Genomic DNA, 14,993 nt, shown 5'->3' on the forward strand with positions numbered 1-14,993 from the left:
AAAAAAAAAAAAAGAGGTTAGAGTGGGAGAGAGCCAAAGCATAAGAGACTGTTAAAAAACTGAGAACAAACTGAGGGTTGATGGGGGGTGGGAGGGAGGGCAGGGTGGATGATGGGTATTGAGGAGGGCACCTTTTGGGATGAGCACTGGGTGTTGTATGGAAACCAATTTGACAGTAAATTTCATATATTAAAAAATACAAAAAAAAAAAAAAAAGAAATTGTGTCTGTATTTCTACTGGTCCTGAGGCAGGCATGATGATTTAGAGAATATTGTTTATGGAGATTTTCTATAATAAAGGGAGCATATACTTTTTTTTACTACACTTAGAATTATTAAGCATACTTTTTTTTTAGGTGAAGATGAAAATCTCTTCTGTAAATAATATTTTCAGTCAGCAATTGAGGAAAGAATAGCTGCAAAAGTCGATACACATTCAGAAGTGACAATAATATATCTGATCTGAAATTTATTTTTGCACATTTCATATGATTTCAATTTGATATTTTTTACTCTGTATTAAAAAATTCAGTATGGGGCACCTGGGTGGCTCAGTTGGTTAAGCGTCCGACTTCGGCTCAGGTCATGATCTCACAGTTCGTGAGTTTGAGCCCCGCGTTGGGCTCTGTGCTGACAGCTCAGGGCCGGGAGCCTGCATCAGATTCTGTGTCTCTCTCCCCTCAGCTCCTCCCCTGCTCACACTCTGTCTCTCTCTCAAAATAAATAAAGACTAAAAAATTTTTTTAATTCAATATAATTTCATAATAATTATTAGTAGTAGTTTATTTATTTATTGAGAGAGGGAGAGAGAGATAGAGCGCAGGGAAGGGGCAGAGAAAGAGAGAGACAGAGAATCCCAAGCAGGCTCCACAGTCAGTGCAAAGTTCACTGTGGGGCTGGAACTCACAAACTGCAAGATCATGACCGAAGCCAAAATCAACAGTCAAACACTCAACTGAGCCACTTGGGCATCCCCATAATAATTATTTTGATATCATCATTTGACTCATTGATTTTGCTCTGCAAATATTTTTTGTTGTTTGCATTTTTTTTTAAAAAAATTATTTATTTTGAGAGAGACCACATGAGCAGGGGAGGGGCAGAGAGAGGGAGAGAGAGAGAATCCCAAGCAGGCTCTGCACTGTCAGCATGGAGCCCAGTGTGGGGCTTGAACTCACAAACTGTGAGACCATGAACTGAGCTGAAATGGAGAGTTGGGTGCTTAACCAACTAAGCCACCCAGATGCCTCTGCTGCTTGCATTTTCTAAAATTATGAATAACCGTGCAATTAAAAATTTTATATTTAAATTTCCTTTGAGAATCTTTAGAATCTCTACTATCTCCTGGGTGTGTATACATGACAGAGAATAAAAAGAGCAAATTGAGCAAATAAAAGACCAAGAAAGAAAATGTTAAGCAAACATTAATATGAATCTTCCTTTTCCTATTCCTGTTTTTGTTCTGTACATTCTGTAATTAGTTTTATTTTTTCTTCTGTAAAATATTTGTCTACATGCTTACCTTCTTAGAGGTATTAACTAATATTAACTAAGCATATAAATAAATAATTAATTATTTAAATCTCATAATAATTTTCTATTTCTTTACATATTTAGTTTTCTTCATTCATTGAAGAGATCTATTTATTAATACAACAAATATTTACTGAGGACTCAGTAGGAGCCAAATTTAGTTCCTATTTTCAAAGAGCTTAAATTATATTAGGGATCTTTATCCAGTAGATGATAGTATATTTCAATGTTCAAGAAAACAATGATATGACACTAATTTCTATCAGATTAACCCCTCTTGTGTTTTCTTTGTTGTCTTACAAATATTTATTGAGTATCTACTATAAGAAGGGCATTCTCCCAAGCAGTGGAGATACATGAGGCCAACTCAGATCACCCAACAGAAATACCCTGCTGATTCAGAGCCTAGAGAGTTGTTGGCTTAAGCCCCTAAGATTTTGAGTGGTTTGTCAGATAACAATAAATAACTGATATAGGTCAGGACACAATGAGCATAATATACAAATGAATAAGAATACATCAGGAGAGTTATTCTCAAATATTTTGGAGCCAGAATTTCTGCACACTCATAAATAATTACAGATCACAAAAAATTTTGTCTGTTAATGATATCTATTGATATATACCATATTGGATATTTGAACAGACTTTTAAACTATGTGTATTTGTTAAAAGTAGCAATAAACAACACAGGACAGGCTAACAATATATTTTCATGGAAAAAACTGTATTTTCCAAATTCAAAATATAAAAATAATGAAAAAAGTGGCATTTTCTACAATTTTTGCAAATCTGACTACTGTTTTGCATATCTGACTGATTAGATAATAATTGGATTTATCTATCTGGCCCTTCACTCAACCTATTGTGATATGTCATTTTCCTTAAAGAAAATGACTGTGGATATATTCCTCTGATAATGCCAACACTCCATAACTATTAGTTTCTTAAAGCTTGCTTGCAGTGAGGTATCTGAAACCATATCAACAAATTCTCTATTTCTCTTACATTAAAATCCACTGGTGGTTCTTGTACTTTGAACAGATCTTTGAAACAAGCATGATTTTGTAACTTCATGTCCTGCCCATTAAGTATATACAGATTATTTCCTATATCGATACATTTCATTATACAATATAAAAAATCAGTACCAATTTCAACAGAAAAGCCATTAAATACTAAGACACTGATATAAGTTTTCAAGAATTCTAATTTTTGTTTAAAATTTGAATTGCATTATTGGCAATCTACTGTTAATGTCTAGCATTAGGCTTTTTGATTATAAGTGTATGACTTATACAATGCATCTGTTTCAAAGACATTAATTTCAAATAAACATATTTCTAGCTGTATGACCGGCTATTAACAAAACAACTGATTAGGAAACATGGTGCTCCATCATGAAGTTCCCCTTTTATAAAGTCTTGGGTAACTGGATAACTGAATGCCTGAATGACCCCACTTTTCCCTTCTCACACCCTCATTCTAATTCTTATGGTTTAAATTTGTCAATAAGGAGGGAACCTGTGAATTTCCAGGTATCTCACCCTTAATCCCTAATAAAGGCAGAGTCCAGGTCTGTTTTCCTTCCCACTCTCTACCTGAAACTTTGCTGTGTGGCTCTCAGGTGTGTCACGTATCCTCCAGCACTTGTGAGTAATAAATCTTGCTCTTCAAAATTCACTCATGATTTTGCTAAGTTGTGTCCTGCAGTCACAAGGGTTGGTCGACCACATGGGCCCTGGTGGTGGTGGTGGTGGGGAGTATTTGTGGAGCTCGCGATGCATGAATGCAGGCCCAGGTAAGTGCCTTGGGCATCCCTAGCTAAGAACATCACTGTCAATAGGCTGAGATTCCATACAGCAGGCAAGAAATTCAGTCAGGTGTTTTCCTTTAAGTAACAGACTCACACACATCATTTTAAAGAAATATCTGGAAATACCCAAGTCTGAATAACCATAGTTTTTCCGTCACTTGCTCTTTCCAGTAAAATAAATATTCATTAAAATGTAACTGGTTCAGGGGCACTTGGGTAGCTCACTCAGTCTATTAAGTGTCCAACTCCTGATTTTGGCTCTGGCCAAGATCTCATGGTTTGTGAATTCAAACCCACATTGGGCTCAGCACTGGCAGTTTGAAGCCTGCTTGGTTCTCTTTCTCTCCCCCTCTCCACCCCTCCTCTGCTCACAGTCTCTCTCCCTCTCTCTAAATAAGTAAGTAAATAAATAAAAATAAAGTAGCTAGTTCAACTGCATCACAAATAATTGCTCAATTGATTTTGGTTGAGATAAACTTTACACAGTAGAAGCGCTTTAAATACATTTTCTATTTCATCCTATAGAATATTCAAATAATGTGTGCTTTAGGATTCAGATACAGTAAAATTAATAATTGCTATCAGTTTATGAAGAATATTCTTAATTGAAACTAGCTTTAAAAATTATATGTGCGTGGTGGTGAACAATACAATGACTTCTTGTTCATGTTGCCTGCTAGTCTGCTAGTACTGGGTAGTGTCATCCCTTGATTTGTGCCAAGATGCCAGCGGTTTTACCCATTATTGCTCTGACATCATTAATGCAAATGATGACACAGTGGAAAAGGCAAATAATATCATCATATTACTATGAAAGCAGTTTGGTGTTACAGATGACCTGTGAAGTTCTCAAGGACTCCCTGAGTGTTGCAGACCCTATTTAAAATTTTTTTTATAAAATAAATACATGAAAGTAAATAAGTGTGATGGGGACATTAGGAGTATTGGAAATGGGGATGATTTGTGATTTTGAATAGAGTTCCTTGTTTTGAGAATACTGAGAAGGTAATCTTTGAGTCATAAGAATGTCTGAGGGAAGAATTCACAAGGCAAAAAGCGTAACTAATGCTAATGCCCTAGGCATGTTTCAAGGTCAGTCAAAAGGCAAGTCTGAGGAGATAGAGTTGAGTGAATAATGGTTAATTAGAGAGGTAACAAGGGAGGAAGATTATATAAAGCTTTGCAGGCCATAATAAGGATTTTTTTTTATCTTTTTACAAAACAGAAACATACAAGGTTTTTAGGAGAGGAGTTACATAACTTGGTTTAGATTTTAAAGGAATCAGTCTAGCTGTAGAACAAAGACAGTAAGAGTGCATGGGTGAAAATGCATCAATGTTCTACAATGAGACTATTGTAGTAATCCGGATGACATATCATGATGGTTTGGACCATAATGGTAGCAGTTGGGGTAGGCAGAATAAAGTAGTTGAGTTATGGGTATGTTTGAAAGATAAGGCTATCAGGAATTTCTAATAGATTGCATGGATGGTGCAAGAAAAAGATTAGTCAAAAAAGATTGTAAAATTCTTGGCTGGAGCATATGAAATGACAATATTGCCATTACTCATTATAGTTACAACTGCAAATGTGTAAGTTTGAGGAAGACTAGTTTAGTTTTTAGATGCTACACGTGAAGTATCTTTTAGAGATATAACGTAAGATACTAGGTATTATGATTATGTATGTGAGGCTGGATTGAAGGGTGAGTTCATGCTAGAGATAAAAATAAAGTAGGTTCTTTGTCATCAGACTGGGCGAGATCACCAAGGCAGTCAGTGTAGATTGAAAGAGATGAGAAATCAATACCTAACTCAGGACTCTACCAACATTAAGAAGTTGAATAGAAGAGGTATAAGTGAGGAGACTAGAAGAAGCAGGCAGTGAAGTAGGGGTTAATTCAAGAGTAAAAAAATGTTCTTAAGGTCAAGTGAAAAATAGTAGAGCTGATTTCCTATGTCAAATTCTATTGACAGTAAGATGAGAACTGAAAAATGATGGTTGAATTTAATAATATGGAAACTAACGGTGACCTTGGTAAAGAGTTCTCTTGGGGTAGTGCAGATAAAATTCTGATTAAATTGGGTCCAAGAGAGAATAAGATCTTTAACATTAAGCTGAAAGGCTTAGTACAGAGAGAACAGAACACTTTGAAGCAAAACACAGTAGAGCCCTTTAAAAAAAATCTATACTTCAACATCATATTGAGTTTTGTTATATAAATCAAGGCAAATAGTATTCAATCAGACCAGTAGTAACTTTAGAATTACATGTCTGTTTAAAGTTTTAAAAATAGGAAAATAGGAAGCTCAGTAAGAAAATTATTATAGTTTTTATATACTATAAAATTTATAGTATGTTTAAAAAGGCACTCAACTCTCACAACATTATGGAAGCTATAGTTTATCAAGATATTTAAAGACATGAAAGAAATAAAACTATACTGTCATTGCCAAAAGGATATAATTTTTCATCATTTTTAACTTTTCTTTTGCCAGGGGAAAATCTTTTGTAATAGGTAAAAGAAGCACAGAGAACAAATTAAATCAATTTTCTTCAGATGGTTTTGTTTTTTTCTTAGTCTCTATGGTAAATATAGAGAAGACAGTAGAGTAACATTAAGGGTATTTCAATGTGCAGAAGACAGTAGAGTAACATTAAGGGTATTTCAATGTGCAATTATCACATTAAATATACTTCAAAGAAATTAAGCAGTCCAAACAGGGATATTATTATTGATATGTAATTTTCTCCTTCATACTTAGAGATTGTCTAACTTGTCCCACCATTCTTTAGTATTTTTAAACCTCTTAATTTATTTATGAATCCGTTTTTTTTTTTAAACTCTTACTCTCTGAGGCGCCAGGTTGCCTCAGTCAGTGAAGCAACAGGCTCTTGATTTCAGCTCAGGTCATGATCTCACAGTTCATGAGATTGAGCCCTGTGTGGGTATGCATACTGACAGCCAGAGCCTGCTTGCGATTCTCTATCTCTGTCTCTCTCTGCCCCTCCCCTGCTCGCTTGCTCTCTCTCTCTCAAAATAAATTAAAAAAACATAAGAAAGAAAGAAAGAAAGAAAGAAAGAAAGAAAGAAAGAAAGAAAGCAAGCTCTTACCGCTCTTACCCTCTACCAGGCACTTTTCCAGGAACTAGAAGAAAAGCAGGAAACAAAATTGCTGAAAGTGTATGCTTGCTGTGTATGTTGGTTTGCGATTTTAAACAAACAGGAGTAAAACCACATGGAAAAACACAATAACTTGACTGTGAAAACTTGAATGTGAAATAAAACACATTTTCCTCCAAGGTTTTAAAATAACCTACATTTTGGTAAATTCTTATCTGTGCTGTATCCCAGGTACATGACTTATCACATGTATTATTTCAAAATGACAAACTCTTCTTGAATAAAGCATGTCTAGGGGCGCCTGGGTGGCTCAGTCGGTTGAGCGTCCGACTTCGGCTCAGATCATGATCTTGCGGTTGGTGAGTTCGAACCCTGTGTCGGGCTCTGTGCTGACAGCTTGGAGCCTGGAGCCTGCTTCGGATTCTGTGTCTCACTCTCCCTCTGCCCCTCCCCCGCTCATGCTCTGTCTCACTCTCAAAAATGAATAAATGTTAAAATTTTTTTTTTAAATAAAGCATGTCTAATCCTCTTTAATTACAGTTGTAACATCTTTGGTCCCCATGTCTACTCCTGATGTGCTGTGACCGTTACAGAATTATAAAACTAAACTTGTACTTTAACCATATTTTGGCAACACAGCCAAAGAAAGATGGAATGGGATCTTGGAACAGATAAGAAATGGAGAACCAGGCTTGCAAATGGCTGGACACCACACATCTCTAAAAGATTAAGAAAAAGGGAGTGCAGAAACTATTTTGAGCTACAAGAGAAATTTGAGAAAATTATATTGATACAGCAACGACAGTATTTAAAGACAAAAATTGTGAAGATTGTAATAAATTATGATCATAAAAACATCTCAGTGGATAGGATGGGTATTAGGATGATCATAATATTCATGGATCTTCATGCAAGTACACAGATATGTAATATAGCAAAAAAAAAAAACTACAACAAAAATGAAGGAATTGAACATGATTCTTTTAGGAAAAAAATAGATTGAGTAAACAACAGCAACAAAAGAATAGAATGAAGAGTATTTGAATGATGCAATCGAAAATCTTGACCTAATAGATGTGTATGGAACCATATACCCACAAGCCCAGCATTTGCATTATTATTAAACATTTACAGAAATATTAATGAACAGCTTCCATGTATTAAGTCTTAAAAGAAGTCTCAGATAATTTAAAAAGAAAAAGCCTACCTCTACTAGATACTTTTCAAAGTGTGAAATATTAGCCAAAAATTTATTTCACCATTAAAACAAAATACACTTTCTAAATAATTCTTAGACAAGAAGAAAATAATAATTCATGTTATTTAATTATGTAAATATTACATATGTGGTATGATTAATTCAAGAAAATGTGTAAATTAGAAACAAAGAAAATGTATGAGGTTAGCATTTGGCTAATGCTAACAAAAGATTTATTTTAGGAGAACCTATTCTATAGAACAAACTCAAGGAAAAAGAAAATAATTTTAAATAGAAAATTGTAGTTACTGTTTAGTAAAACCCAATGCTAATCTTTTGGGCTACTGGCAAGTTTGATTGCTAATACATATACAACCTTAGAAAACAAAAATAGGTTGGGGCACCTGGGTGGCTCAAAGTCGAACCTGACTTCGGCTCAGGTCATCATCTCCTGGTTCATGAGTTTGAGCCCCACATCAGGCTCTGTGCTGACAGCTCTGAGCCTGGAGCCTGCTTCAGATTCTCTGTCTCCTGCTCTCTCTGCCCCTCCCCCACTCGCACTCTGTCTCTGTCTCTCTCAAAAATAAATAAACATTAAAAAAAATTTAAAAAAAAGAAAACAAAAACAGGAAAATAAATTCAGATAGGGAGTAAATAGATAAAATTCTGAGAGTCTTTTGTACATAAATTTAGGCTAATCAACTAAAATGTTTAGATGAAATGAATTGTTTTCTAAAAACAAAAATACTCTACAGAGCAAGCCTTATAAGTAATTGACAAGGCAGACAAAAATCCTTTTCCTAAATAGATACAAGTCTTCGAAGATCTTATTGGCGAGTGTAACATTTCTGGAAAAGAATATAGAGAATATTGAACTCTCTCTAAACTATATAGCTGGAATGGGACAACAATTAACACAAAAATAAAAATTGCAATTAAAAAAAAAATTTCTTTCTGAGGGTGTAATCAACTGAGTCACCTTAAACAAAAACATGTAGGCTCTAATAAGCAGTGGTTCTAACGTGGTAAGGGTCTGATCCCAGAGCTTTTAGCAGTAGGCACTTCAGATTCATGGAAGGAAGTCGGCATCTGTAATTTTTACATGCTTCTAAAGCAGTTCTGTATGTCTCCACAGTGCCCTAATTTGAATATTATGCTAATACAAGCAAATGGGAATTCCAGTGTTTTATTCACCACTAGCTACCCTAGCCAGTCATGACCTGGAATTAGGAATGTGATCGATTATAATCTGAGTCTAATTCTCAAACAAGGTGTTGTTTCCACTGTGTTGTTTGGAATAGTTTCTAAAAGTATGGAAAATACTTACATTAATGTTTTTCTTTACCTTTTTAGGTAAATTATTTTTATAAACACTTAAAATTGTTTTAAATAGTAAATAATAATTAATTTCATCTATGAAACTGGTCTAACTTGATGAGTGGATAGTTCTCTTGAGGGCTGTCCTTCTTCAGGAAAAAGAAGAAGGACACTGGGGAGAACGTATAATCCTCCGAGATGGGACATCATAAAATCGTAGTCTGTACCTCACTCGTGGATTGTTAGACTAAGAGCTGGTTCTTTCTCATGAATGCTGAGACCACCCCTGGGGAAACCTAGGATATTTTTTTTCTTAATGTCAGTGCTAGAGTGACCTGGATATGTACTGGAAACTGCAAAGCTACATAGGCTGCCAACATAAGGGAGAAGACTAATTTTGTGTAGGCAGTAACTATAACCCAAGGTTTAGGTTAGGGAGATAATGAAGATAAGGTAGGGTTTCTAAACTAAAAAAACTCCTTTGTTTTAATGTTTATTTATTTTTGAGAGAGAGAAAGCGAGAGCACATGGGCGGGGAGGCGCAGAGAGAGAGGGGACAGAGGATCTGAAGCAGACTCTGTGCTGACAGCAGAGAGCCCAGTGAGATGGGGCTCATACTCATGAGCCTGGAAGATCATGACCTGAGTGGAAGGCAGACGCTTAACCGACTGAGCCACCCAGGCGCCTCAACTAAAAAGCCCTTTGAAAAATGTTCCCTCCATCTCTTCATGTCAGGCCAAAATTGTCTTTCTAAGAAAGCCTATACACAGCGGTATGAAAAGAGCAATTCAGAGATATTTACAGATATTATGTTGAATGGGTTTTTTTGTAGACCTGCTTTACACATAACAATCCAAGTAGCCTTTATGTCCTGCCGTAAATTTTTCCAGTATTCCTCTTTAGCTTAGCTTTGGTATTTTTTACATGATGATTCTTATTTTCTTGATGCAGCTATGTAATTACTTTTCAGAAGCAAGAACACCAGGCCTGTTTTCTTATTTCTGTTGGGTTAGTGTTCATTTTGGCAGTTACTATAATTGCATATTACTGAATTCAGGAACACTGGCCAGAAAAATAAAATGGGAACTGGTGCAGCACTATTTTGATTCACATACTAGTTTCCCTATAAACGATTTCATGAGCAAAACACTCTGTCCAAAGGCTTCCAAAACCCCACAAAAGCAATGTGATCAAAAACATTTTTTTAACTCAAGACAAAACAAGTGGAAGAAAACTAAAACATAAAAGGAATAAAGAACTCTCCATAATTATACTTTCAAAAATGTTTCATTTCCCCCTAAATAGCACATATGTTTTCAATAGTACTTATTTTGAACGTTTAATGTTATTCATAGTTACTGAAGTATACTATTGTTAAGAATTAAATCCTATTACAGTAAGAAGAGCTCTCTTCTGTTAAACTAGTATGAATAAATCACAAATCAAACTTCTTGAATACATTAGTTATTATGATTGCGATTTTTACATATGCAAATTTCAAGAACAGTTTTTCTGAGACAGAGGATCTTCATCTCAAAAGTGACAGGGGAGTGATTTATGAAAGCAAAGATTCTAGAAATGTAAATAGTTAATCTGTATTAACAAAGGAAAAGTAATATACCCAAATAGTTACAAAATTACCATTAGGATTTGAATAATAGCTCAGACCATTTGATTCTTCTTATTAAAGGAATAACAAGACTTAATTTGTTAAAAAGTATTTATTATGCTGTTGCTTTGTATTAAGTTAATGTGAAAAGCTCAAACATAACATGGACTACTATTAATAATGCAACCACAAAATTGTAAGATATATGATATGAGTGAGCAGACTCTGATTTTTCTGTATGATCTTGTTGACATTTATTAGTTCAGGTGTCCATTCATCCTCTGTGATAGTAATTTATTGTCAAAATGTAGACTACACCCTTAAGCACTCAGTTTGCTAATTTCCCTGCTATAGTTATTCTTATATGGCTATTTTGTCATTACAAAAAATGCAGACAATGCTTATCAAATAAAAATTATTTAGATACACTGAATACATATGTAAAGTACATTAACATAAGTGGAGGAAAAGCAACATTTTCCTGTTGTTTCTTTTTTTACCTCATTTACCTGAATTTAAATAGATTTATTTCTTCATTTATACTTAATAAATAAAGAACAATCAGCAACATGTAATTCCACAGAAAAATCTCTATTAAGTCAAAGGAATGTTGGTACTTACCATGTTTTCCAATCTTATATTTCATTGGTGGAAAATTTGTAATCCTGAATCATTTTAGAGTTGACGGTCAGCACTTAATATTGTTAGAACTATTCTCTAAATTGACTTGTTTAGATTAAGCATTAGCATTTATGATACAAATTAAAAAGAAAATAATAAAATACACAATTTTATTGAAAACTGACTTGGGAAAATGTTTGGTTTATTTATGACAGTGGCTTATGTTTTTAATCAACTTTTTCTCAGGCTAATACTAAAATTATTTCATAATTCATCAGAAAATTTCTTGACAAACAATAATTAAAGGATTGTTAGCAGAGGTTCAAATTGCTAGAGTAGAGAGGAAATCTTCATAGAATTAAAATGTTGCCAAACTTATCCACGAAGTAGACCAACTAGGACTATTAGGTCATTGTCACTTAGACCCAGGGGAGGCCTATAATACAGGTATTGTTGCACTTTGTGACAGAAAGTACAATTATGAAGAAGAAAAAACCCTCAATGCTTATAATTTAGGAATCAACTTGAAACCTAGTACTCGATCGAATTTATTACATAGCTTGAATAATCTCTATAATTACATGGTCAGTATTTGTCTCTGAATTTGTTCTAAGGTAATAGAGGCATAACTACAGTGAAAAGTAAGAAGTCAGTCATACAAAGAGACTGAGGGAAAACAGACTAAGGTGGCAAGTATTTTATCACACTAGCAGGGAAGAATTTCACTCTTTTGTAATATCTCATAGCCTTGCAAAACAAAAAGGAATAAGGCAAAATTAGGTATTCATTGTAACAATTATTAATCACCCTTTATAGGTCAGATGTTGTTTTAGTTTGGAATATATAAATGATGGGTTTCGAAGCAGGTGACCCCAAAAGGTGCTACTCTGGCAGATTGATTATTTTGAGCTAAAGTTACATAAGAAATAGTCCATGCAAGGACACTCTAACCTTCCTTTCTCCATGAATGTAGGAAATGAATCTCCCATGTGAAAGGGTGTCCTCCCAGCATAAAAAGGAAAGGAGACATCCTTACAACCAGAGAGAGAGAATTTGGAGCTAAGAAGGCTATATAAACAAGCCTTGTTTGTTACTTGTTACTTCCTCTCTAATTTCCTACCCTAAACTCAAACTTCTTTGTCTTATCAATTCTTCACAAATTTATTGTTTCCTTGTTAAAAGGGTATAAAAGCTGTCTACTTTGGTCATTTCTTTGGGTCTTATATCTTTTAGACTCCCTTATGTATGAAATAAGATTAAATTTGTTTTTCTCCTGTTAATCACCCTTTTATTACAGGGGATATCTCTGCCAAGAACCTAGAAATGTAGAGGGAAATTTATTTTTCCTCCTCTGCATGAGTAAGCTTGTGATATTTTCCCAGCTGAAGTGTGCGTTTTGTCCAAGGGAACAGTCACTGAAGTGAATTACTGTAATAGAAGTCAACAGACTTCCAAGTAAAGATACAAACAAACAACTATGGAGCACATGCTGGGGGGAATTAAATTTTGACATTCATTTCCTAAGGAAAATTGATATTGGGGTAAAAATTTGAAAGATAAGATGGCATGCTGAGGAGTTATAAAAGTAGTATAGAGAAAGGCCTGAGAGGCAATATGTACAAAGGCAAGGTGGGAAGGCACTTCTCAATGGAACAAAATCTTCAGTGTAGATTGGCTATAGAGTGTTCATGGTTAGAAGGAGAGAACCTGACACCCATTCAATCGTGTGATACACACACAAGAAGGCAAATATTCATCCTTTTACTATACACTGTTATGTGTTGTCAATTATACATAAGGGTGACACATTTATTTATATATGTGCAGCTTGGGCTAGTTTCTGGTAGAAGCTTTAAATATCAAGGATCAATAATTGATATGCATTGCTTTCACTTTTTTTTTGCATTTGCTATCTGTGGAGCTCATATCTTTTTTTCTTTTTCAAGTTTTTATTTAAATTCTAGTTAACATACAGTGTAATATTAATTTCAGGTGTAGAATTTAGTGATTCGTCACTTACAAACAATACCCAGTGCTCATCATGAGTACCCTGCAAAGCTCATTTTAATTCTTTTAGTTCAACTAATACTTTAGTTTTGTTTGGTTTCATTTACATTTATCCCTATATACACAATGACAAAAATCTATAATCATTTATAAAATATCACTAAAGAGGTGATGTTTGATCATTTATTTAATCAATAGAATTGTTAACTTGGGGTTAGTGGGATTAAAATGTGTTGTCTTCCTTTTATTTACTGTCCTTACAATATGGCAGAGAACGATAAATCAGTACCTTCAGTATAGTTAAAGATATTACTGCTTCTGGGTAACTATATGTTGATGCAGATGTTAAATCTAATCTAATCTAAATTATATGTGGATATTAGTAATTAAGACATTAACACACTAGCTGTTACTTGGGATTGTGTTAATTATTTTTTATATTGAAAAAAATCATTTTTCATTAACTACAGAGTTAAATTTTATTTTTCTCAAAATAGGAAAAATAGACATAATCTGAGAGTAAATTTTGTGTTTATAGGTTCTAAGGGGATACAGTTTAGAACAGAGTAACTCAACTAGAATCTTCAATTATCTCAACACACTGAGACACTTTCTGCAAAAATGTACTAAATTTTGGGGCACCTGGGTGGCTCAGTCGGTTAAGCGTCTGACTTTGGCTCAGGTTATGATCTCACAGTTTGTGAGTTCGAGCCCCGCATTGGGCTCTGTGCTGACAGGTTGGAGCCTAGAGCCTGCTTAAGATTCTGTGTCTTCCTCTCTCTCTCTGCCCTTCCCCCGCCTAAACTCTGTCTCTCTCTCTCCCCAAAATAAATAGACATTTAAAAAATGTGCCAAAATTCATTGACTCTGCTGCATATGCTGCAGTGTCCTACTCATATACGTGGAACTTTTCTGTGTACTCCATTGATTTTAAAGTGCTAGGAGCAGCATCTCTGTGTCTTACTTCCCAATGCTACTTCTAGAACCTTCTATTCTTCCTCAAATCATACAACTTTGAATCTGATGTCATCAGAATAAACCCATCCAGATGTTTTTAGACACCCAAGTTGGCCTTCTCATTCTAGGAGGATAAAAACCTTGATTAAAGTTCCAATTCCCAAATTTTGTGCTTTGATAATTCTTGATGATTTCAATATCCATGCAGATGAAAATTTCAAAACTCAGATCTCTCAACTCCTTTTTCATTCTGCCCTAGCCACTCATTCCCATGACTATACCTTAACTATCATACTATCAGTAACAAATTGCACTTTCTCCATAATTAAAATTTAAGAACCCCACTCTTCAATTAGCACCTCCATTATTTCCAGTTTCCTTTTCTAATATCTTGATCTCAATAGTCCTTTGACTCTCCAAAAACCTAAAATCATTAACACTACTGAATTTACATTGTTTATCACTGGGTACTTCTTTAATACCATCAAACACAATCTGATATGCTGTGTTTTCACTTTCATTCAGTGCAAATAGTTATTCACTATTTGTTTTATTCTCTGATATATGTCCTTTTTTAGGATTGTGCCATTTAGTTTTACAACATTTGAAGGTTTTTCTATATATTTTTCTGCTATTGATTTCTACTTAAATTATGTTGTAGTCAGAGCTCATATGTCACATGACCTAAATATTTTTATATTTAGTAAGAGTTGTTTTATACTTTAGAAAATAGTATATCTTGGCAAATGTTTTGGGTACATTTGAAAATGATGTGTAGTCTACTCTTGTTTGTTGGAGGCAATGTTTTACA

Source organism: Panthera uncia, chromosome F1 (assembly GCF_023721935.1).
Source record: "Panthera uncia isolate 11264 chromosome F1, Puncia_PCG_1.0, whole genome shotgun sequence".
NCBI classification, from domain to species: Eukaryota; Metazoa; Chordata; class Mammalia; order Carnivora; family Felidae; genus Panthera; species Panthera uncia.